The sequence below is a fragment of the Bubalus bubalis genome, chromosome 15 (genome assembly GCF_019923935.1).
Source record: "Bubalus bubalis isolate 160015118507 breed Murrah chromosome 15, NDDB_SH_1, whole genome shotgun sequence".
Taxonomy (NCBI): Eukaryota; Metazoa; Chordata; class Mammalia; order Artiodactyla; family Bovidae; genus Bubalus; species Bubalus bubalis.
In genome coordinates, this window is record NC_059171.1 from 36,623,383 (window position 1) to 36,650,255 (window position 26,873).

A 26,873-nucleotide genomic window follows, 5' to 3' on the forward strand; every position below is an offset into this window, starting at 1 on the left:
GAAATTAAAAGATGCTTACTCCTTGGAAGGAAAGTTATGACCAACCTAGATAGCATATTCAAAAGCAGAGACATTACTTTGCCAAGAAAGGTCCATATAGTCAAAGCTATAATTTTTCCAGTAGTCATGTATGAATGTGAGAGTTGAACGTAAAGAAGGCTGAGCACTGAAGAATTGATGCTTTCAAATTGTGATGCTGGAGAAGACTCTTGAGAGTTCCTCAGACTGCAAGGAGATCAAACCACTAAATCTTAAAAGAAATCAACTCTGAATATTCATTGGAAGGACTGATGCTAAAGCTGAAGCTCCAATACTTTGGCCACCTGATGCAAAGAACTGACTTGTTTGAAAAGACCATGTTTCTGGGAAAGACTGAAGGCAGGAGCGGAAAGGGAGGACAGAGGATGAGATGGTTGGATGGCATTACTAACTCAATGGACATGGGTTTGAGCAAACTCCAGGAGACGGTCAAGGATAGGGTAGCCTTGCACGCTGCAGTCCGGTTCAAAGAGTCAGACACGACTTATTGACTGAACAACAATAATTGTCAATAATGATAAGTGATATGAAGCAAAGAAAACAAAGGGAAGGACTGATTTCAATAGGGTGATCAGGGAAGGAGCGTTGAAGTGAGGTGGTGATGTCCTCAATGAGAGCTGAATAAAATGAAGTTGCTGGTGGCGTGACATTCTGACATCCTGCAGAGGAAGAAGCCAATCCCCCTCCTTAGATGAAGCTAGATTTGGAGAGTTGCAAGAACACAGAGATGGCCAGAGTGGCTAGAGTATAAAGAGTGAGGGAAAGAGAGAAAGGTAAGAGAATAAAGAAGAGCTAGAGGCCAGATGGTAGAAAGCATGTAAGCCATGGTACAGCATTTGGGTTCTAGTCTCTGTCACCCCTGGAGGTTTGTATTTTAAAGAGATCACTCCAACTGCACAGCTGAGAGTTGAGGATAGAAGGGCAAGAATGGACACAATGCCCATTTAGCACCTGATGGCTGCACCTCCCAAGGAATATAATCATCAATTGGATTAAGATGGTCCATGTGGATCTGGAGAGATATGAACAGATTTGGCTTTTGAGATCCAGCTGCTAAGACATGGAGATGGGTTGGATGTGATGAGTGAGGGCATAAGAGGTGTAGGATAGCTCCATGCATTTAGGGGGTGAGCAACGGGAGCTGGGGCTTTGGGGACAGGATAAATCGCATTCATATAATGTAAAAATCTAGTACTTATTGAATCCTTTAGTTTTGTAAAACGTGAAATTTATCTTGGTTCCCATGGCCTTTAATGTAGAAATTTATGTTGATTAATGGCAGCCGTTGCCTTTGGTAGTGAATGTGTTGCTTCTGCAATGAGTAGGATCCTTCCAAGAAGTTCAATTGCATTCTACTATAGGGGGTATTCTCTCTGGGAAAGTCCTCCCAGCGGTTGTGAATTCTATTCCCAATCACACATGGTCCCATTCTTTGCCCTAAAAAAAAATGGCAACACCCATTGAAGTCAGCCATAGGAATTTGGCTTTCATGGCCATGAATTGTGCAGTTCCATGAATCCTGAAGATAAGAGTTGGAAAAAGAAAAAAAGAATTGAGCAGAAGTGCCTGGCTCTTGCTTCAAGGGTGAGCTTGTGTCAACATTTCTTAAGCATGATTCTTACTCTTAAACCTTGGAGAATGGCTTTTGTAATGAGAAAAGAATTCACCTGTCCCCTCCCTCAATGTCAATGTTTATGTTTCAGTCATTTGGATTGTAAGAAACATTTTATTTTCTTTAAAGGGAAAGAAGCTATTTTAATTGTCAGTATCTGAGGGAAGATTTCACTTCTTATAGGACTTGATATCAGCCCATAACAGGCTTCACAAGGTAGAATCACACTGTCGAGTTGATGAGGTTTGGCTTCTAGGTTTTTGGTGATGGAGTCCCCCTGGGTGAGGAGGTAAGTAGTCTGTAATCCCATTTCCTCAGAGTATGATTCTCACTTGGAAGTCTTCCATAAAAAAAATTTCTATAATTCTTCAGCTTTTCCAGTGTAAATATTTGTGTGTGTGTTGAAGCTAGATTGAGGAAACTTGTTTTTCATTTGTTCAGAGAAAGCTTTTGATTTCAAACAAGAGTCACCTGATTAGTGCACGGTGGTCTATGCTGTAATGTCAGCACCACGCCAGCAGATGGCAGTCACACCACACTGCGTTTTGGCATTAGGCGCAGCATTAGAAGCCAGGAGTTTGTCCAGTTCACAGAGGGAGGGTCTGGTACAGTCTGTACCTTGGGACAAGGCGGAACATACATGGAGACTAATTCCAGGGAATCCACTACATAAGTCTATAAATTTGGCCTTGATGCTGAGGATATACTTAGTTGGAAAAGGAAACAAAACTGAGTTAAAACACACACACACACAACTTCTTAAATAAATCTGTCAAAATGAGCTATGAGGTGAACATCCCAAGGTCTTGGACTCATTTGGGGCTTTCTTTTACTGTTACATGGATCAATATAATCATAGTTGAGGAGCTGGCATGAAAACATAATGGCCAAGAGAATAAGGCTGGGAACAACTGCAGAAATATTTTATTTTGGGGAGGATTAGCTGAGCTCTGGGTGGCTGGAGAGGGTAGGGAAAAATAGAAGAAACTTGGAAGCGAAATTAGAAATTTTAGAACTTTACTTTCTTCTATAGAGAGGGCATTTTCAAAGGCATTCTGTTTGGAAGAACACTGCTTTTTCTTCAGCCAGAAGGAAGACATTGCACGTAATTCTGTTATACCAGCTTCAACGTCATCATGCTTTCTGGAATTCCTGTCCCCCAACCCAGCTGGTCTGGGCCATTCTTCCATTCCCACCAGTTAAATGGTTGCCTCTCTTTTTTTCTAGAAGGTGTGCCAGCTTTGGGACAGATGTAGGGGTTACATGGCATCGGGAGGACATTCCTATTTCTCCACCTGCTGTGTGGCTTCTGTATCTGAGGAAAAGGCACATTTTGTCTCTGTTTATATTGGGTTTGTGTTTTGACGGTGTCTCACCAAGAAAGGTGTGGGACCAGAGCCCTGTTTAAGGAAGATGGACACATCCAGGGTTAGGGAGAAGCCTTGAATCTCATAGCAATGGACTACATAGGCCAGGGATTTCTGCATAGCTTTCATTTCCCAGTGAGCTATTGAAATCAGGACTGTTGTTTCTGATGCAAATTTTAAAAGAGATCGTAGAATACCTACTGACAAAACTATCCACAAATCGTGATAAAAATGGTACAGGTTTAAGCATGAAGGCATCCGTAAGAGGCACGAGCAGCCTCCTGGCTCGACGTTCTAAGTTGGTTGAGGGTTTGCGTATTCTCCATTTCAGTAAGTGGAGAGTGACATGATGATCCATCTGTATTTGATCAAAGACTGGGATACACCCTCCACTTGGGCTACAGACAATCGAGACTGCATTACCTGTAAAGAATTTAAAAGCATAACCACACTGACTCAGCTTTGTCTGTGTTTAAATTACCACCATGCCTAGCAGTTCTTAAGCACCATCCAGAAAAAAAAAAAAAGAGTATTTTTCTGGTCTACTTTACAAGCATTTGCCATGATCACTGCTGAGTTTTCAGTAACATATATTTATGTTTCAAATGAGCACATTTCCATCTCTTTAATAAACATTGGGTTATATACGAAAGTTAATTCAGAGAACGCCCAGCTCTGCAGTTGGCCTCTGACACATGTGGACTTGGCCACCAAGCTCATTTCCAGAAGAAATTCCTAATGGTTTATAATCCTTGGAGCTTCCTCCTTTAGCAGTTTGTGTTTCCAACTCCCACGGTGCTATATATTTCTGCATTTAAACAGTGCATTTGAAATAAACAAAGATAGCAGTATGTGATTTTTGTTCCTGATTATATATTTTCTAGTGTGAAGAAACCAGCCATAAAAATATTTGCACACAGCCAGAATCCATTTAATGATGTACTGACAGCAGCAAGTTCCAAACTTTTTCCCTGAAGATTGGTGCACAGCAATGGTGAGAAAGCCTATTCTCTATGCCAGATGTAAGGAATTTGGACATTTACCTAGAAAAATGAATCAAATTCGATGAAAAATACCCAGAGAAATAACAAAAGATATTCATCTTACATTGTTGGAAAAATAACAAGGCAATGTTTAAATATCCTAATCATTTCCACTAAGTTCTAGACATTGATTCTAAAGCAAAAGAAAAACTTAGAAGTTTTTACTAAATATAATAGAAATTTAAGATGGATTCCTGATGAAAGTATTTTAGTGGAACTTTTTTGACTGTAAAAAATTTGGAATAATTCAAATTGATACCAAAGAAATAAAGACGTGGACAGTACACATTTTATGAAATTTATTTTGAAATAGTATTTTTATGAAACTTTGCCCTGTTTTAGATTAAATTTTCTTAGCTGTTTTTATGTCTCTTGTTTCATGTGAAAGAAATTTTATGACGTTAAATGTGTTCTTCCATCAACTATCAGTGAGCACAGATTGACCAAAAAAAGTCGACATTGTCTTGAACATAAATATGTGAAAAAAAATGACTTTGACAAAATCATTGACAAATCTGTAGAATGTTAAAGCTAGAAAAACAGGAACTGTAATTCTTTGGAACTATTAGTCGTTACTACAAGAGATCAATATGTAGGTATACATTTTTTCCCTTTAAAAATATGCAATGCAGTTAAAATGACTAATCCATTACTTGTTTCCTTAAGTTTCTTTTTTGTTGTTGTTTCCATTTAAAAAATTGAAGAAATTATGTATGTATCATAAGACCTGATGGCTGGCTTTTCATCTTATAATGCAAGTGCCTGCCTTAAGCTTTGATTGCTGAGGCTTCCACTTCAAAGTTGGCTATCTAGAATAAACACAAGCCAGCCATACAGTTGGATAAAGAGCCCGGTCATCTCCCCACACTGAGGTTCCTTTGTTATAGAGTTAATTTCAATAACCGACCATTTGGACTACATGTTTTTTCTTTCCCTATGCTTTAAATTCCAGCTGTCATGTTTTAAATTCACCAATAAAGAATTGAGTCTAGGAGTCAGTCACTCAGTCATATCCTAGTCTTTGTGAGCCCATGGACTGGAGCCGACCAGGCTCCTCTGTCTATAGGGTTCTCCAGTCCAGAATACTGGAGTGGGTTGCCATTCCCTTCTGCAGGGTATCTTCCTGACCTAGGGATTGAACCTGTGTCTCTTGTACTGCAGGCAGATTCTTTATGGTCTTAGCCACTAGGGAAGCCTCTGAAGCCACCAGTAAAAGCAAAATCCCAGGCCAGATGTGCTCTTTTCTTTCTCTCCTCCTTCCCCCTCCCCTCTCCCTCCCTTCCTTACCCGCTCCCCGCACCCTGCAGCAACCTCACTGCGTGGTCCCAGGTGTGCCACCTACTTTCCAGGACCTATGAATAATAAACCTCTTTTTTTCTAGTTTTCTGCTCCTTTTTGCTGAGGACATCTCACGGTCTTAATAAGAACCACAAGAACCGATCCAACTACAATATTGGTTAGGGATCATCACAAAACAATATAAAGGCTCTATAAAATGAAAAATTACTTCTATTTCCATTTTTGACCATTATTATTTTTTATTTTGAGTTGTGTTACTCCAAATAATTTTCTTATGTCAAGGAAGAGGGTATTTAAAAATGATCCCCTATGTCAAATATGCTAGAATTTACCGTAAAAATATTTCCAAATTTGCATTTTTTGTTCAGTTTAGTTCAGTCACTCACTCATGTCTGACTCTTTCTGACCCCATGGACCACAGCACTCCAGGCCTCCCTGTCCATCTCCAACTCCCGGAGTCCACCCAAACCCATGTCCATTGAGTCGGTGATGTCACCCAGCCATCTCATCCTCTGTCGTCCCCTTCTCCTCCTGCCCTCAATTTTTCCCAGCATCAGGGTCTTTTCAAATGAGTCTGCTCTTCTCATCAGGTGGTCAAAGTATTGGAGTTTCAGCTTCAACATCAGTCCTTCCAATGAACACCCAGGACTGATCGCCTTTAGGATGGACTGGCTGGATCTTCTTGCAGGCCAAGGAACTCTCAACAGTCTTCTCCAACACCACAGTTCAAAAGCATCAATTCTTCAGTGCTCAGCTTTCTTTCTAGTCCAACTCTCACATCCATATGTGACCACTGGAAAAACTATAGCCTTGACTAGACAGACCTTTGTTGGCAAAGTAATGTCTCTCCTTTATAATATGCTGTCTATGTTGGTCATAATTTTCCTTCCAAGGAGCAAGCATCTTTTAATTTCATGGCTGCAGTCACCATCTGCAGTGATTTTGGAGCCAAAAAAATAAAGTCAGCCGTTTCTACTGTTTCCCCATCTGTTTGCCATGAAGTGATGGGACCGGATGCCATGATCTTAGTTTTCTGAATGTTGAGCTTTAAGCCAACTTTTTCACTCTCCTCTTTAATCTTCATCAAGAGCCTCTTTAGTTCTTCTTCACTTTCTGCCATAAGCGTGGTGTCATCTACATATCAAGATTTCTCCTAGCAATCTTGATTCCAGCTTGTGCTTCCTCCAGCCCAGCGTTTCTCATGATGTACTCTGCATAGAACTTAAATAAGCAGGGTGACAATATACAGCCATGATGTACTCCTTTTCCTATTTGGAACCAATCTGTTGTTCTTTGTCCAGTTCTAACTGTTGCTTCCTGACCTGCATACAGATTTCTCAAGAGACAGGTCAGGTAGTCTGTAATTCCCATCTCTTTCAGAATTTTCCACAGTTTATTGTGATCCACACAGTCAAAGGCTTTGGCATAGTCAATAAAGCAGAAATAGATGTTTTTTCTGGAGCTGTCTTGCTTTTTCGATGATCCAGTGAATATTGGCAATTTGATCTCTGGTTCCTCTGCCTTTTCTAAAACCAGTTTGAACATCTGGAAGTTCATGGTTCATGTATTGCTGACGACTGGCTTGGAGAATTTTGAGCATTACTTTGCTAATGTGTGAGATGAGTGCAATTGTGCAGTAGTTTGAGCATTCTTTGGCATTGCCTTTCTTTGGGATTGGAATGAAAACTGACCTTTTCCAGTCCTGTGGCCACTGCTGAGTTTTCCACATTTGCTGACATATTGAGTACAGCAATTTCACAGCATCATCTTTCAGGATTTGAAATAACTCAACTCGAATTCCATCACTTCCACTAGCTTTGTTTGTAGTGATGCTTTCTAAGGCCCACTTGACTTCACATTCCAGGATGTCTGGCTCTAGGTGAGTGATCACACCATCATGATTATCTGGGTCGTGAAGATCTTTTTTGTACAGTTCTTATGTTTATTCCTGCCACCTCTTCTTAATATCTTCTGCTTCTGTTAGGTCCGTACCATTTCTATCCTTTATTGAGCCCATCTTTGCATGAAATGTTCCCTTGGTATCTCTAATTTTCTTGAAGAGATCTCTAGTCTTTCCCATTCTATTATTTTCCTCTATTTCTTTGCACTGATCACTGAGGAAGGCATTTTTATCTCTCCTTGTTATCCTTTGGAGCTCTGCATTCAAATGGGTATATCTTTCCTTTTCTCCTTTGCTTTTCACTTCTCTTCTTTTCACAGCTATTTGTAAGGCCTCTTCAGACAGCCATTTTGCTTCTTTGCATTTCTTTTCCTTGCTAATGGTCTTGATCCCTGTCTCCTGTACAATGTCACGAACCTCTGTCCATAGTGCATCAGGCACTCTATCAGATCTAGTCCCTTAAATCTATTTCTCACTTCCACTGTATAATCATAAGGGATTTGATTTAGGTCATACCTGAATGGTCTAGGGGCTTCTAAAAGGTCTTGTAGGTCTTCATAGAACCGTTCAACTTCAGCTTCTTCAGGGTTACTGGTCGGGGCATAGACTTGAATTACCTTGATATTGAATGGGTTGCCTTGGAAATGAACAGAGAAAATTCTGTCGATTGCATCCAAGTACCGCATTTTGGACTCTTTTGTTGACTGTGATGGCTACTCCATTTCTTCTAAGGGATCCCTGCCCACAGTAGTGAATATGCTGGCCATCTGAGTTAAATTCACCTCTTCTAGTCCATTTCAGTTCGCTGATTCCTAGAATGTCAACATTCACTCTTGCCATCTCCTGTTTGGCCACTTCTAATTTACCTTGATTCATGGACCTAACATTCCAGGTTCCTATGCAATATTGCTCTTTATAGCATCGGACTTTGCTTCCATCACCAGTCACAAACACAACTGGGTATTGTTTTTGCTTTGGCTCCATCCCTTCATTCTTTCTGGAGTTATTTCTCCACTGATCTCCAGTAGCATATTGGGCCCTACCAACCTGAGGAGTTCCTCTTTCAGTATCCTATCATTTTGTCTTTTCATACTCTTCATGGAGTTCTCAAGGCAAGAATACTGAAGTGGTTTGCCATTCCCTTCTCCAGTGGACCACATTCTATCAGACCTCTCCACCATGACCCGCCCATCTTGGGTGGCCCTATACAGCATGGCTTAGTTTCACTGAGTTAGACAGGGCTGTGGTCCATGTGATCAGGTTGGCTAGTTTTCTGTGATTGTGGTTTCAGTTTGTCTGCCCTCTGATGCCCTCTCTCAGCGTCTACTGTCTTACTGGGTTTGTCTTATCTTGAATGTGGGGTATCTCTTCATGGCTGCTCCAGCAATGTGCAGCCGCTGCTCCTTACCTTGGATCTAGGGTATCTCCTCACAGCCACCACTCCTGACCTTGGGCGTGGGGTATCTCCTCATGGCTGCTGCTCCTGACCTTGGACGTGGGGTATCTCCTCTAGGAGATATTGCATTTTTATGTACTTGAAATTATTTTCTCCTGGAACAAGTCTGAAATTGCTAATTCAATTTATTGAGTTGGCCCAAAGCATCCATATGATGTTCTGAAAAACCCCAGCAAACATTTGGCCAACCCAGTACTTCTGATCACTTTAAACACACTCAGTGTCAACCCTTCACACTGTTGTCCGAGCACGTTATGGGTAAAATATACTTCTGTAAGCATAAGTTTTATCACAACCTTTTTTCTGTATATGATATGGTCTTATCATTTTTTTCCTTTATTCTATTAATGTGGAATATAACATTGATTTTCAAAATGTTAAGCTAAATTTGCCTTCCTAAAATAAACTCAGCTTTCTTGTGTTGTATAGTCTTTATAGCTATGTTATTTATATTATTTAAATAAGTGAAATGACTGAACTTATTTTTATTATAATGTTCGGTCTGTCTTATGAAGTTCATGTCAGTTGCATGAAATGAATTGGAAAGTGTTTGCTTGCTTTTCTATTCTCTGCAAGAGTTTTGTGTAAGATTGGTCAGATTTTTTGCTTGAAGATTTGATGCAATTCTCAGTAATTCCATGTGTACCTGAAGTCTTTGGTTTGGTATGGAAAATTTTTAATTATGGTTTCAATTTCTCTAACAGGGATAAAACTGTTATGATATTTGTCAGATAAACAATATTTGGGCCATATGTATACTAAAAAATGATCAGTTACTTTTCTAAAATTCAGATTTAACCACATCCTATATTTTTCTGGTAATCCTATAATGTCCTCATTTTATTTTGAATGTCTGAACAAGTAACAATGGTCTGCTTTCATCTCCATTAGCAATTATTTGTGCCTTTTTTTGTCTCTTTTCTCTTAATTAGTCTCACTAGAGGTTTATCAATTTAATTAGTCTTTCCAAAGAGCTAACCTTTGGGCGGTTTATTGTCTTTACTGTATATTTTCACTCCCATTAATTTCTACCCCCGTTTATTTTCCTACTTTCTCTGTGTCACATTTAGTTTGCACCTCTGACTTCTTGGGATAATCATTTTATCTTTGATTTTGAGCTTTTTGTTGTTGTTGTTGTTATAGGAATATAAATTTCTAGCTATGATTTTTAATCAGTTCTCAGTCAGTCTCAGGGACTTGAATTTTATTTGGCAGGTGATAAAGAGCCCCAGTTTTATGCACAGAAATAATAACTTTATATTTGCTTTTATGTGTGCCACTTGCCGTGTTTTCCAGGAGATCATTCAGGGGGCAGAAGACTAGAAGTAGAAGGGCACATGGCTGAGAATAGAACATTGAGGGGCGGTCTTCGGGAAAGGGGCGGTCAAAGAACACAGAGTCACTGTTATTAGAGAGAAGGAACAGAGAAGAAAGAGCTTCTGGTTCATCCTGCATTCATGAGAATGAGTTGAGGCCACAGAGACTAAGTGGAGGGGATTTTTCCAAGTTCCCCATTGTTCCCCAAGTCATATTTCTTCTTAAGATTTCCCACTGGATATTGGATTGTTGTTTTTGTTTAGTTGCTAAGTCATGTCCGATTTTTTTGCAACCCTGTGGACTGTAACCCAGCAGGCTCCTCTGTCCATGAGATTTCCCAGGCAGGAATACTGGAGTGGGTTGCTGTGCCCTTTTCCAGGGGATCTTAGGAATCAAACCTGTGTCTCCTGCACTGGCAGGCAGATTCTTTACCACTGAGCCACCAGGGAAGTCCAGATTTTGGATCTATATATCTAAAATATGTATCCAAATATATATATATATACACTATATATATTATATATAATACATATATAACATAATAGAATATATAACAGACCTCTAAAACAAAGAACACATTTACCAACTGTTTTACACAGGGTTACACAGCACACCAGCACTTGGGCTTCCCAGGCATAGTTAAGCTCCACCTACAACCCTCAGACCAAAGACTCTATTGACATACATAGAGCGTCAATGATGACCATCCTGAGGTCTTCCTCAGTTGGCCCTTCAGGGGAAGTCATGAACCTGAAGCCAGCACTGCCCCCATCCTCTCATTTTGTCTATCTGATTTAATTAGGTGGATGCTATGCAAAATGTCTTTAGCGACTAGGTGAAAGGTAGCATATAAGTAAATATCAGTTTCACTTTAGTTGGAGAAGATAAAAGATAAAGTGGCTTACATAATTTAAGAGAGAATAGTTGCACTGAATACAAACCAAGTCAGATTCTGTATTGATTTTTTTTTTTCACTGAAAGAGAAAAAAGTTTGGCCAGAAATAAAACTTTGGTGGCTTGTTTATCGATAAGGCACACTATTTTTATCTCGGGTAGACTAAATTATTTTTTTCACACAAAATAAATAATGCCACTCCAGTACTCTTGCCTGGAAACTCCCATGGATGGAGGAGCCTGGTGGGCTGAAGTCCATGGGGTCGCTAGGAGTCGGACACAACTGAGCGACTTCACTTTCAGTTTTCACTTTCATGCATTGGAGAAGGAAATGGCAACCCACTCCAGTGTTCTTGCCTGGAGAATCCCAGGGACAGGGGAGCCTGGTGGGCTGCGTCTATGGGGTCGCACAGAGTCGGACACGACTGATGTGACTTAGCAGCTAGCAGCAGATGTATTTTTGTAATTTTAATTTTTATATTAGGGTATAACTGATTTACAATGAATTACTTTCTGGTGTACAACAAAAGTGATTCAGTTATACATATACACATATCTATTATTTTTCAGACTCTTTTTGTATATAGCTTATTACAGAGTATTGAGTAGAGTTCTCTGTGCTATACAGTAAGTCCTTGTTGATTATTTTATATATAGCAGTATATATATGTTAATCCCAACCTCCTAATCTATCCCTCTCTCCTACCATTTTTCCCCTTTGGTAACCATAAATTTGGTTTCTAATTCTGTCAGTCTTTTTCTGTTTTGTAAATAAGTTCATTTGCAACATTTTTAAGATGCCACATATAAATGATGCCATATGATATGTGTCTTAGTCTGACTTACTTCACTGAATATGGTAATCTCTAGGTCCATCCATGTTGCTACAAATGACATTTTTCATTCTTTTTTATGACCAATATTCCATTGTATATATGTCCCACATCTTCTTTTTCCACTCCTATGTTGATGGCCACTTAGGTTGCTTCCATGTCTTGGCTATTGTAAATAGTGCTGTGATGAACATTGGGGTCATTTTTCTTTACAGGTTTCCTCATATATATGCCCAGGAGGAGATGGCTGTATTGTATGGTAGCTCTGTTTTTAGTGTTTTAAGGAACCTCCTTACTATTCTCCTTAGTGGCTCTACCAATATACATTCTCACCAACAGTGTAGGATTCCCTTTTCTCCACACCCTCTCTAGCATTTACTGTTTGCAGACATTTCAATGATAGCCGTTGTAACTGGTATAATGTGATACCTCGTTGCAGTTTTGACTTGCATTTCTCTGAAAACTAGTGATGGTAAGCATCCTTTCATGTACTTTCTGGTCATCTGTATGTCTTCTTTGGAGAAATGTCTCTTTAGATCTTTTGCCCATTTTTTAAAAATTGAACTTTTTTCCTTTTTTTATTGAGCTGTTTGTATATTTTGGACATTAGTCCGTTGTTCACATCTTTTGCAGATATTTCCTATTCTGTGGGTTTGGTTTTGTTTTGCTAATGGTTTCCTTTGTTGTAAAAAAAACTTTTAAGTTTAATTAGGTTCCATTTGTTTATTTTTGTTTTTATTTTCATTACTCTAGGAGGTGAATCCAAAAATATACTGCTGTGATTTATGTTATAGAGTGTTCTGCCTATGTTTTCCTTTAAGAGTTTTATAGAATCTGGTCTTACATTTAGATCTTTAATCCATTTTTAGTTTATCTTTGTATATGGTGTTAGAGAATATTCAAATTTCAGTCTTTTACATGTAGCTGTACAGTTTTCCCAGCACCACCTATTGAAGAGACTGTCTTCTCTGCTGTATATTCTTGCCTCCTTTGTCATAGATTAATTGTAGATGTATCTTTTTTGAATAGCCATCTTTAGAAACCAACAGGAGGAGATATTAAGAGGAGTGGAACCTAGTGATTCTCCAAGAATGAACTGCAATTTATAAATGTGCTGTTGCCCTACCAAATTCCAGTGTCTAAAGTTCTCGCCACTGTCTCTTTCCTGGCACATTGGAAAGAAGCCTATGGTTTATTTCCTTTTTTTCCATTGGTTCTTGAGTCTCACCATGTGTAGGGTTGCTCAGCTGACTTGTCTGTGGGAAGGGGAAAAAATGTCCTTTTCAAAGGAATCAACTTTTGTGGTTACAAATTTGGGGTTTGAATAGATATTGGCCAATTTCTTCTGAAATTGGAAACTTCCTTGAAATTCTCACCATCATGTTAATTTGTAGAAAATTGAGATATTTAAAAAGCTGTGCCCCTCCCTAAAATAAATAAATGACTTTTCAAATCACATAACACCATTGTATGTATACACACTATGTGATATATCATGGTTTAAATTTTAATGACAAGGAATAGCTTCTTTAGATTTAGTGCTAAGATATGGGATTGGGTGTGATTACAGGATGAAGAGGGCTTCCCTAGTGGCTCAGACAGTAAAGCATCTGTCTGCAATGCAGGAGACCTGGGTTCAATCCCTGGGTTGGGAAGATCCCCTGGAGAAGGAAATGGTAGCCCCCCCAGTATTCTTGCCTGGAAAATCCCATGGACCATGGAGCCTGGTAGGCTACCGTCCATGGGATCGCAAAGAGTCAGACACGACTGAGCGACTTCACTTTCACTTTCACAGGATGAATAAATAGATACTTTCCTTGTCCATAACCAGTTCCAACTCTATATTATGTTTAATATCAATACAAACAAGCTAACAAACAAACCTAGGTTCGTTTGACTACCCCTTTTGTGTTAATTGTAGAATCTCTCACCAGGAACTTAGTAGAGGAACTCAGAGAGTCACAGAATTATTGAGCTGCCTGTAATGATTTCACTGTAGTGATTTACTTTTTTTATTTTTATTTTTTATCACTGCATCTCTCTGTCCATGGATTGCTTGGGGTGAAGCTGTAAGTATTTCTGGTGAATAATCTATCCCCAGGATGGGAGAGGATATACAACTGTCTATGCATTTATCTGGGGCTTCGCAGGTGGTGCTAGTGGTAAAGAACCCACCTGCCAATGCAGGTGATGTAAGCGATGCGAGTCTAAAAGATCTTAATGCCTGGTTGAGCTAGAGATACATAAGATGAAATATCTACCTTTGTAATGGGAATAGAAAGAGAAGAGATAAAGCACAGGGTGAAATACAGAAGGCCAGGATAATAGCAGTGACAATGAAGAGGGAGAGATATATTAAACTGCTTTTAGGAGAAAAAAGTCACAGAAGTGAAGAGTTTGGTTTTTGAGCCCTCATATCCTTATACTTCCGGAGAAGGCAATGGCACCCCACTCCAGTACTCTTGCCTGGAAAATCCCATGGACGGAGGAGCCTGGTAGGCTGCAGTCCATGGGGTCGCTTAGGGTTGGACACAACTGAGAGACTTCACTTTCACTTTTCACTTTCATGCATTGGAGAAGGAAATGGCAACCCACTCCAGTGTTCTTGCCTGGAGAATCCCAGGGACGGGGGAGCCGGGTGGGCTGCCGTCTGTGGGGTTGCACAGAGTTGGACACAACTGAAGCGACTTAGCAGCAACAGCAGCAGCAGCATCCCTATACTTCTACTTTCTAGGATACTAGTTCAATCATTTGTGCCAGTCCAAGTTTTTAAAGTTCTCAGAATCTTACTTTCCTTATTTGTAAAATGGGATAATAGTACCTACCTCCTAGGGTTTTTGTATGGTGTAAATGAGATAGTTTGAAAAAAGTTATCAGCATCCAGTGCTTTAAACATAGTAATTCATGTTTCCTATGAATTAACCAATACAGGTTGGCTATTTTACTGTCAGGATTCTCTAGAGAAACGGAACCAATAGGATAGATATTATGTATTTATTATAAGGAATTGACTCATACAGTCTGGAGACTCAGAAGATCCATGATCTTCTGGAGACCCAGCAGAGCAGTCGAATAGTTCCTATGTGAGTCTGAAGACCTGAAAACCAGGTGAGCTGGTTGTGTAAGTTCCAGTCCAAGTGCAGGAGAGGTCAGTGTCCTATCTTGAAAACAGAGAGAGTGAATCCTCTCTTCCCTGTCTTTCATTCTCTTCAGGTCCCCCATAGATTGGAGGCAGCCCACCCACATTGGGAAGGGCAATCTGCTTTACTCAGTCTACCTATGGTTTATCTCACCCATAAACACCCCACACATACACTTAGAATGGTGTTTAAATCAGTATCTCAGCACTTCATGGCTCAGTCAAGTTGACACATAGAACTGATCATCACAGCTGTTATAATTACTACGGTACTAGAACAGCTGAGAAGTCACCTAGTGTGGTTGAATTTGTATGAGATTTTAAGCCACATAGCCTCCCATTTAAATCCCATCACTGCATTTTTCTATCTGTAAAACTTTGGTAAAGTTCCTTAATATCTGGCTAAATTATTCATTGTTGTTGTTCAGTCGCTAAGTCATGTCCAACTCATTACAACCCCATGGACTGCAGCATGCAAGGCTTACCCATCCTTCACTGTCTCCTGGAGTTTGCTCAAACTCACGTCCATTATGTTGGCGATGCCATCCAACCATCTCATCCTCATTTGACATACATCCAATCAGAGCAAGTTTCTTTAGGTTGCCTGGCAACAACATCATCTTTCCTCTTTCCACCCTCTTCTTTAAAGCTATATTCATCCTTTATAAAATGTCCACCTCTACTTTCACATACCAGGAAAGGTCATTGGTGCTATTTCCAAAGAGCTTTATCCTATGTAAAAATGCTGGGATACATCTTGAAAGCTGGCTCTCTTCCTTCCACCACCAACCCTTTGTTTTAAATGTCTCATTGTCTCACTATTTAAATGTCTCTAATGTCTCACTATTAGACACAAGCCCACATGGACTTATCGTATGTTTGTAACTCACATAATATTTTTATCAGTTGTTTTTATCATATTATAAGTCTTCTAAGAATACAGACACTTTCAGATGTTGTCAAGGAGAGTTTGAGTTGCTTTAACCAGTCTTTTCCAGAAAATAATGTATGTATTCTTTGACCTGGGCAATCTCATTTTTGGAAACATATCCTATAGATAACAATAGCCTCTGAGATGGAAAACTATGGTTAATGATATTTCCTATATTGTTATTTGTAGTGACAATAGAAGTGGAAACAGATGGAATAGAAGGAAAATTGACTACATTATAGTATTCCATAATATAGATTATAATGACCAGAGGGATGTCCATGACGTTTTATTAAGAACAAAAGCAAGCATGGGATCCATACACATAATATGACCCCATGTTTAGAGCATAATTAAAATATTTTATTTGTAGTTTATATCTTTGCATGAACATATATATTTATTTCAAATATATATGTATTGATCATAGAGGAAGGGGTGGAAGAATTCACATCAAACTATTAACATTGATTACTTGAGGGTTGATGGAGTAAAAATGAGGTAGAGTGAGATTGTTAATCTTTTCCTTATATCTTTGAGTATTCTTATATTTCATTATTAGAACAGACTTGCATTATTTTTAAATTGAAAAATAAACCCTAAAAATGAAAGGAAAAATAAACGTTTCACTACCTCATGAGATGATAAACCATCTATTTTGGAATGAGCCATAATAGACATAATGAGGATGATGTGATAATTAGCAAGACTTGGATAAATAACCTTAACTTTGGAGTCAGAAGATGCTGGCAGTGACTGGTCTCCCTGACAGAATTTGAGAAACTGGGCTTGCTACCTGCTTGTAAATGTCATCACTCCTAGAGTGTCTTCCGGACCTACACCTGTGCTTTTGAACTTGATTACTGTGTGGGATGACCTGTCAGGGAGTTCACACATTGGCAGGGATTAGATTGTTGATTTTATTTAACCAATATTTATTTAATGAAATCCATAATAATAATATTAAATTAATACTATTCAAATAACATTTAAATAATATTAACAAGTGTGAAGTGAAAGTGAAGTCGCTCAGTCATGTCCGACTCTTTGCCACCCTGTGGACTGTAGCCTACCAGGCTCCTCCATCCTTGGGATTTTCCAGGCAAGAGTACTGGAGTGGGGTGTCATCTCCTACTCCAGTTAACAAGTATGAGTGTCAATAATTTACCATACATGCATGCTTAGTTGCTAAGTCGTGTGTGACACTTTTGCAGCCCCAAGGACTATAGCCCTCCAGACTTTTCTGTCCATGGGATTTTCCAGGAAAGAATACTCTAGTGGGTTGCCATTTCCTCCTTTGGGAATCTTTCTAAGCCAGGGATTGAACTCGAGTCTCCTGTGTCTCCTGCATTGGCAGGAGCCCTTGGGCTTCCCAGGTGGCTTAGTGATAAAGAAACTGCCTGCCAAGCAGGAGATGTGGGTACAGTTTCCATGTTGGGAAGATCCTCTGGAAAAGGAAGCAGCAACCCCCTCTAGTATTCTTGCTTGGGAAATCCCATGGATGGAGGAGCTTGGTGGGCTACAGTCCATGGGGTCACAAAGAGTTGGACATGACTTAGCAGCTAAACAATAATAATTTAATGATGTAATTATTAACAAAAATTTGTATTATTTTAATAAATTTATATAAAATTAATCAAAATTTATTTTAAAAATATTAATAATTAAATTAATAAATCCATTAGCCTCCTAAAAGAGCAGAAATGACATGCAAACAGCTAAGTGTAGACCAGGTAGTAGTCATGGGAGAAAAGCCCTAGAAAGATCCCCAGATCACAGCAATGCCCCATTCTGCTGGAAGTCTTCTGTCAGGAGTGGGTTGGAGGCGGTACTGGAAAGTCACAGGTGCTCTTAGAACATAGGAAAAGGAACAGGAGAACATGCGAAAGAATGGTAGAGGCCCTCTAACCCTTGAGGGAAATCATCCAGCTTAGGGAATGAGAATTGGGGGAGGGAAGAAGAGAGAGTAATGGAATTGAAAGAGAAGGTGGTAAACAGTGTGTTTGGACAGCCATTTGGTGTGATACTTTGAGCAGGTGACAGGTGAGCAGAGAAGATGATGAATGCCAGGAGGTCTGGAAAGGCCAGAAACGACGTGAGAGGTCATCCAAAACAAATATCACTTCATTTGATGTTTGCTTATCGTTGGCCTTGCTTGTATTTAGTCTCATTCACCAGCCAAGTCAGTTCCGAGGGCTAATTTATAAAGCGAGGAAGTATGAATTATCTTCATTTACATAATCATTTTTCATAACCAAGACGTCTTAAGCATCCAGAAGGCTTACTGTGTCTCTGCATGCATAATGGTGTCAAATGATATATTTGGATTTCTCCTTCTGAGAGGTTTCATTCTCCTTTGGCAAAGCAGAGCTTCTTGAATGAAGGAAAAGAAATACTGCTCGTCAGAAAATTATAGTAAAAATATAAGGGACAGGAGAAGTCAGTGTTGTAATAAGAACAAGAGACCCACAAGAGGACCAGAAAATCTAATTGGTTTGAGATAGCATGAAGTAGCTTTAACATCTTGTAAATACTCTTGTTCTCTATGATCTACATACATCTGTAAGATGCAAGCTGAGGAGATCTATGATTTCTGTGGTCTTGTGTGATACACAATTCCCTAGGTCAGGAATTCTTTTGAAACTGATGCACAGACTTGGAGGGAGTGATGGGAAATGAAGATACAGACTTCAAAGTTATGGAAAATTAATAGCTAAGAGGAGTCGCACTAACCCAGGTACAAATTCTAGCTCTAATTGCCTGGAGAATCCCAGGGACGGGGGAGCCTGGTGGGCTGCTGTCTATGGGGTCGCACAGAGTTGGACATGACTGAAGCGACTTAGCAGCAGCAGCAGCAGCAACACATGTTAGCAGCTAACCTCGAGAAAGTTTCTCTGTGCTTGCTGCTGCGTTGCTTCAGTCGTGTCCGACTCTGTGTGACCCCATAGATGGCAGCCCACCAGGCTTCCCGTCCCTGGGATTCTCCAGGCAAGAACACTGGAGTGGGTTGCCATTTCCTTCTCCAATGCATGAAAGTGAAAAGTGAAAGTGAAGTCTCTCAGTTGTGTCCAACCCTAAGCGACCCCATGGACTGCAGCCTACCAGGCTCCTCCGTCCATGGGATTTTCCAGGCAAGAGTACTGGAGTGGGGTGCCATTGCCTTCTCTGTGCTTATTCCCCCCTAAATAAAACTGAGGATAAGAACAAGTCTCTAGCAATCAACATGGTGAGTTAAATGAGATAATATATATTAATGTGCTTCACAATACCTGATAAGCTGCAAGTGTTCAGATGGGGTAGAAAATAAAATGAAACATTTCAGTTCATGTAAGAGACATGCTTTTTTTTTTCTTTTTTAGGTAATGGTTTTTCCTTCCAGATGGAAAAAAAGAAGGGTTGTGAGCATCTTGGCTGTAAAAACACAAGTAAATATGGTAGTGATTTAGCAATACACAGTAAACAGACCATTTCACAGCAGGAAGGCAGGAAGGAAGGAAGGAAGGATCAAGAGTCGAGCAAACAAAAAAGGAATAATATCCAGACAGGGAACTAACCAGCTCAATGGCTAAAAATACCGTGGGATCATCAAGGAAAGTGAGTTGTTCCTTGGGTCACGAACCCTGTGATTTATCAAACCCAGTATATTCCCCTTCAGGAATGTTCTGTAGTGACCCCGTGGTTACTCCACTTTTGGGGCTACCCTGCATTTCCTGGCCTCACTGGGGCTACTAATGGGATCCTGTACAAGTTTGGCTGTGCCTGTTGTGAGTGAGGGCAATGACCTAGGCCAGCATCACCACCATCACATGATACCTCAGGCTTAAAATCTTGTTACGTGCTCATAGCACCTGCCCCTTCATAGCCCTCTCATGGGCTGACACCAAGAGAGTAAATCCTTCCACGTGCAGTATTTAACTCATTGTGAGAAAAATGAAGATTTCAGAAAAGGCAACAGTGTATGTATCTGCAAACAAACTTGGGGCATGGAAATATGTGACCTGCCAATGTTTTGGCCAAAGCAGACAAGAAGCCAGTACATGCCCATTGTCTTCTTCTTGTCTTATATGCTGAAATAAGCCATGTCCCTGCCCAGCAGTGACACACAGGAAACCATCTCTGGAAGGAAAGGGTGACCCAGTGGTGACAAGCTGAGATCACTGATATACATTCCTGTCTCCCAGAAGTCCACAAGCTGATGAGAGGGACAGAAGTAAAAGGGGAATGGTTCTATAATATACAGGTTATAAGGACTGATACAACTGGGCAGAATGGAGACAATGAATATATAGATGATACCTACTGGAAAGTTCTCCTGTGTGCTCCTGGGCTGCAGTGGGAGAACGTTTAGCCAACTTTAGAAATCTCATTGAAATTCTAGGAGAAAAGCTTGGGTATCAGGGTGGAATCAAACTGCTTTCTCCTCTTTCAACAACTTTTCTTTCTTTTTTTTGCACTTTGGAGAATAGACCACATTTTCCACCCCCTGATTTTTGCCTCATTATTCTGATAAAGTTTTTGGTTGAAGTTGGCATGAGTGAAATTATGAAGGTATTGCACAAAAGCATCCCTGAATTGTCTGAGCTCAAAATTTATCTCAAAAAAATTCTGTTCAAAATGATGGTTTTTTATGGTGACTTTATTCTATCATCATTAACCGTCTTGGACCAGCAGCTCTGGCCTTCTGTCTTGACCTGGTGTGCCCTCAATCGAGACAAAGGATCAGAGACACAGAGTTGAGACAGCTCTGTGTCAGAGGCCCCGGGAGTGTCCCTGTATGAGCCGTCACATGGGGGTGCACATGAAGGAGCAGGGGAGAGAGGAAAGCCCTGCCTTTTCGGTAAAGGGCACATTTGATCTTTTCCAACCACAGCAGAGGACAAGGCAGGTTTCCTGGAAGAAGCTCGGGGGAGGGAAAAGGAAAATTAGAAGGCTTCATCTGAAAAGTTGGGGCTAACCTTGAATTCCTAATTGCCGCAGGTCTTAGAAGCATGTCTGTCTGTGGTATACCAGCCTTCAGCTGGGTGGCTCCTGGATCATGTCTCCTTAGTCAACCCAGCCGATGGCATCAGCACCATCAGCTTCCTTCCAGGAAAGCAGTGCCCATCCTCTGGTTTTATGCTGAGTTGGTCTGGCCCTACTTAAGAGGAAAATAATTGGTATTCTTTACTCCTATGTTGGGCAGTCATTTCCCTTTGAGCCACCCTTCACATCAGGGCCAGCCCTCTGCCAAAGTAGGCACTAGACAGTTTGTTTTTAAGCATTTCATGTTTTTCTCCTGGTGCCCATCACTCATCCTATCCTTCTTCCCTTGGCCCCAATTTTTGGGACACTTCCTGTTTTTCTGTGACTGTCAGAGGTAGCTGTGCCCTCATCACTGTGGTGCCTGTGCTCAGACTGCACACACTGTCTCCTTTTGGTATAGTCCACGTGCTTTAGAAGTTACCAGTCCCCATCTCATTGTGCCACGTGCCAGACACTGTGTCAGACACCATGGCTATAACAATAAAAAGACATGGTGCTCATGTACATGGAGCACACCGTTTTCACAGGATAGACAAGAATATCTGTATCACCACAAAGATGCAGAGTCATGAGACAGCATAAAACACTGCAAGGAATGTCACTGTGGCAGAGCGTGACAACCCCTAACTATGCTCTGGAGTTTGTTCTGGACAGGCCACTAAACAAGTGTGCTGTAACCCAGGGGTGAGTGTGAGCACTCCCTGTAGGAAACCCATGAGAAAGTTATTCAAGAAGGTATCAAGATCAGATTTGTAATTTAGAAAAGTCTCTTTTCTAGGTAGATTCAGGGAATAGGACTACCTAGTCCTATTTATGTCAGAAATCCACATGAGAGATGGAGTAGCCTAGATTGAAATAGTGGAAGTGTGGGTAGGGAAGAGGAGACAGATTTGGGAGATATTTAGGAAATAGGAATTGTACATTTTGGTGATTGCTTGTGCCATTGTATGGGAAGATGGTGAGGGAGACAGAAGCATCTAGAATGACTCTGTAAAGAGTGTGACAGAGGCCAGGGTGCCTTCCCAGAGATGTGGAATGCAGAAAGTGTTGTTGATTGAAGACTCTTATTTTGAAGGTAGAGGGTGTAGATAAGGCTTAACCCAAGCTCAAGCACTTATTTACCATTTGCATGTTATTTTTATACCAAAGTGGCATCTGATTGGTCTTATTAAGTTAAAATATCTTTTTAAAATTATATCCCTAGAGAGTTTTGTTAATGCTGGCAGTTTTAGAGACCATCGTAAAGCAATGGAAGAAATGTCATTTTGGGGCTGGAGGGCGTGGTGGGGCAGGGTATGGGACTGCCTGGAATCAAATTTGTATCATCTGGGCCTCTGCTTGCTGTGTTTCCATGTGATCCTAACCTCCCTACACACTTAGTTTTTCTCTGACTTAAAAAATTTTTTCTAATTTCTATCTGCTCTATTCTTTAATTCATTCTTTTATCCCTTCCGGTTCCATTATTGCCAAAACCCTGCCCTCTGTACGAAGTGCACCGGCTACAGCACAAGAGACCTCCCAGTCATGTGTACTTGTAATTGAAAAGGAAAAGAATGAAGATTTCTTTCCCATGGACTCAGGATTCAGATAATCTCATTGCTGCTACAGAAGACATTTTGGAAGAGGGGTGATTACTGAACCAGTAAAAATTCCCAAATCTTTGCTATTTCTGAGACACAGAAGCTCAATGGTGCTGAGAGAGCTTAAGGAAGGAAGATACTTGAGAAATAAGAAAAAACATTTTAACGTTTAAATATTTAAATTATTTAAGCTCCATGCCCCCTAGTTCCTTCGTTTCTATCAATGCAGTTCTTTAACATACTCTTTTTCTTCCCTATTTCTTGATCTGTGGGTATCAAGTGAAAGACTTAAATCCCCCATGTTACTACTCCCACAATAGTTATATTTTGTTAGAATGTGAAGGAAGAGTTGGACTATAAAGAAAGCTGAGCACAAAAGAATGCATGCTTTTTAACTGTGGTATTGGAGAAGACTCTTGAGAGTCCCTTGGACTGCAAGGAGATCCAACCAGTAAATCCTAAAGGAAATCTGTCTTAAATATTCATTGGAGGGACTGATGCTGAAGCTGAAACTCCAATGCTTTGGCCACCTGATGCGAATAACTGACTTATTTGAAAAGACCCTGATGCTTTGAAAGATTGAAGGCAGCAGGAGAAGGGGACAACAGAGGATGAGATGGTTGGATGGCATCACTGACTCAATGGACACGAGTTTGACTAAACTCTGGGAGTTGGGGATGGACAGGGAAGCCTGGTGTGCTTTGCGAGTCCATGGGCTCGCAAAGAGTTGGACACGACTGAGCAACTGAACTGAACTGAAGAGAAAGAGCAATAGACTCCCGAGAAGTCACAGAAGGAACAGCGATGCCTATGAATAGAAAAATGTTGTTTAATAAACACTGAACCAGAAATCTTGGAGCCAGAAACAAGCACAGAATCAGAAATCTTGCAGTTTTTGTAGCTTAAACATGATAGACAAATACTTTCACCATTAGGCATCTAGCTACCGACTGCCCTTCATTTTGTGGTGGGAAAGAGCACATCTATCTGTTACGCAATGTGGACCTAGGAAGTGGTTTTGGATTGGTTTTGGCTTCTTTGAGATGGTTTTGGATAAGATTTTGTTATGAAAACTAAACACAAGTTATGATTGCATGCTATAAGAATGCCCCAGATCCATTGGCTGTTCAGTCTCCTAAACCCACACTGAAATCCTGTAGAACCATTGTTGTCAGAGGCAATTTAGAAAGCAAAGGACAAGAGTTAGCTACTGGAAAACAAGAAAATGACTTTGGAACTTGATTCTGAGGATGAGCAATGCAATTGCTACGATAATGGATAGTGCTCAGTTCCACTTGGCAGAGGCACCTCCCGTGAATGAGTTTGTCCAAGTGACATGCCAGGACCCCTACCAATTCAGTGACATAATAGGGGGTAAGCATAGAAGAGGAAGTCTCAACACATTCCAGTGGAATTAAAGGTAGGGGAGAGATGTCACATTTGCTTACTGGCATTTTACATCCTAAATAGAAAAACAGTGAATTGCTAGACTTATGTAGAAACATGAAATTCAGTAGTCAATGATAGCTGAAAATGGAGTGGGAGAAAGAGAAAGACATAGTCATTCACAGGAAAACTTTGTAGAAATTGCTTGTTCTTCTTAAATTCTACCAGAATTATCATGACAATAAAATAAGACTGTTTTCCTTGAGAGCAATGACCATTGTATCCTCAGCAAGCAAGACATTTTCTGGTATACAGCAGGTGCTCAATAAATGCTTGCTGACCTAATGAATATATGATCAAATGCTTACATTTATAGACAGACATCCACATATCACATCCATAAGACTTCTATTGTGATACCTAAGTAATATAAATTTTGCCTACCTATTATCTATAACAAAAAGTCAGTGAAGGTTTTTCTATAAAGGGTCAGATAGCCAAACTTTTAACTTTTTCAGGCTAACAGGTGAAATTGAGGTTATGTAGGTACCTCTGTAATACAAGGGAAAACAAATGTCCATTATATTTTACTGATGAAATTAAAAATACAATAATAATCAAGTGCACTTGTTTGTAATAGAATGACAAAAATGGAATCTTTTGGAGTAAGACTTCATTTATTTGATGTCATCTGTCATCACAATGTTTTGCAAATGTCCAGTTGTTAATGTTGATGTGTCATGAGATTTTAATTATTTCATATTGAGTTTGAATTTTATATAATTTTTACCTGTCACTAAATATTAATTGTCTTTGATTATATTTTCATACCTCTTAGAAGTGTAAAGGGCATTCTTCACTCTCAGGCCATAGAAACACAAGTGGCCCATGGGCTGCACTTTGCTGACCCCTGAGCTATGTCTACTGGTTTTGAAAAACAGTTCACTTATTTATTTTAAAACCTGTCATGGAAAGTTACATTTGAAAATTTGCATCTAGTTACATTGTTTGCAATCTATCACAAAATAGAAAAATCCCTACATGTGAGAGTTTTTTCTTTGTTGTTACTGTTTTTTAAATACTTTCATGGGAGTATCATGCTGAGAACCATTCCCAAAATAATTCATTTTGATATCCTCTTGGTTAACCTGATAGCTTCACTCCAAAACTGAGTATGATTCTTGGCTAGACTGGACTAGAGGACAAGGACTTCATAAGAACTTCCTATCCTGGGATAAAAATACAGCGATGAGGACAGAACCCTCAGGAACTGCCAAGTCCTCTAAATGCCCAAATTTGAAGTTATTTTTTATGTTGTCCTTTTGGTCGGAAATGCTTCAAATGCTTTTGTGCCTTGTAAGCCTTGCTCCCCACTGTCACTTCCAGGCTGTCCCTCCTTCTTCCTCCCTTAAAACCCCAGATTCTTTGACGTGCATGTCTTTGACTTTATCATCCCTCACCCTGCCTTGTAGCTCTCATGTCTCTGCCTCCAAATGTCTTCTCCTCCGTCATCATGTCCTCATCTTTTAGCCTCACCTATTTCTCTGTAAATCACCACATAATACAGTGCTGAAGGACAGAGAATCTAGAATCATATTGACTTGGTTCAAAGCCTGGCTCTTTCAGGCTTGTCTTGTTCCTTGTCTTTTAAACTATGAAATGGGTATAAAAATAATACCTACCTTGTAAGGATGTTGTGAGGATTAAATGAGATTTAGAAAAATAATAAATGATTAGAACAATGCCTGTCATAGAGTGAACACTCAGTGGATTCAGAACCTTCATCATCATTGGAAGGTATCTGGTTCTTGTTAGTGTTGTTAACCCTCTGAATTAAGGATCCCTGGGACAGCCCAGGGTCTAGATAACTGAGATAACTTCCAAATTGTTCAAAATTCTCTCAGTTGGGTCTCTGTGGCTTGCAGTGGAAAGAATGATGATCCAGATGTCTCTATTCTTATTTATTTGATCTCTAGTTTTCAGTAACATTTATCATTGTTGACCTGTTTCTCCTTCCTGAAACATATTTTTCTTTAGACTTCTGTGACTCAGTCCCTCTCTTTTCCTACCACCTAACACACTACACCTTGAGCTACTTACTATTGGCTCTTTCTTCCCCGGCACTCTAAATTTTGATGTGACACAGGGCTCTATCTTTATCTTTCTGGTTTATTTATCCACAGTGTCTCCCTAGGGTACGAATTTAGTGCAAATGTACCTGTAAATGGAAAACTCTCACTTTTATATCTCTGTCCTAGTCCCCTTCCTGACTTGCAGATTATTCACTTAACTGCATACTTGACCTTTCCATTTGGCTGTCTAATAGGCATACTAATCATAACATGGGCAAAACAAAAGTATCATCCCACCCCCCACCCACCTACTGTATCTGTTCTCTCATAAGGTTTTGTTATCTCAGTAAATGTCATTTACAGGCCAAAAATCCAAGATTTGGGGATTTTGATTCTTTTCTTCACAGTCTACATACAACCTTGTATGCTTTTTCACCAAAATGTGCCCTGGGTGTGACCACTGTGCACAAATCTCATGGCTAAAACCTGAGTTCAAGTCTCCACCCTATCCGGTCTATTTTTCTACCAGCCTCACTGATCTCCATGCCTTCAGGTGGGCTCTTCCTTCAGAACCATTATTCTACGATACAAATCAGATCTCATCATTTCCCAGATAAAAATATCCATTAACTTCCTATTAAAAATGTCAAACTCCTGCCTTTGCCTGTTAAGCACTACAGGATCAAGAGGAGGCTCCCCTCTCAAAGCCCCTCTCTATTTTTCAACTCAGCTACTGAGATCCAGCTACTCTGGCTTTCTTTCTGCCCTATAAACAGATCAGCCTTGTTCCATTCTCAGAGTCTTTGTTAAACTCAACATTCAAAAAACCAAGATCATGGCATCTGGTCCCATCACTTCATGGCAAATAGATAGATGGGGTAACAATGGAAATGGTGAGAAACTTTATTTTCTTGGGCTTCAAAATCACTGCAGATGGTGACTGCAGCCATGAAGTTAAAAGATGCTTGCTCCTTGGAAGAAAA

The 26,873-nt window shown here is 40.0% G+C and overlaps 1 long non-coding RNA gene across 8 annotated transcripts in view; it reads left to right on the plus strand.

The window, feature by feature from the left end:
• LOC102413604 overlaps positions 1–26,873 on the plus strand; it is a 347,952-nt gene that overhangs the window by 124,179 nt on the left and 196,900 nt on the right. For 5 of the 8 annotated variants that reach the window (XR_006544733.1, XR_006544734.2, XR_003103454.2 and 2 more), the window contains one exon: positions 3,903–4,012. The exons of 2 other annotated variants lie outside the window; for them this stretch is intronic. This is a non-coding gene — a long non-coding RNA (uncharacterized LOC102413604). Of the gene's footprint in view, positions 1–3,902; positions 4,013–4,418; positions 4,421–26,873 lie in introns of all 8 variants that reach the window. One more of the 8 variants, XR_006544735.1, reaches the window with a different exon arrangement.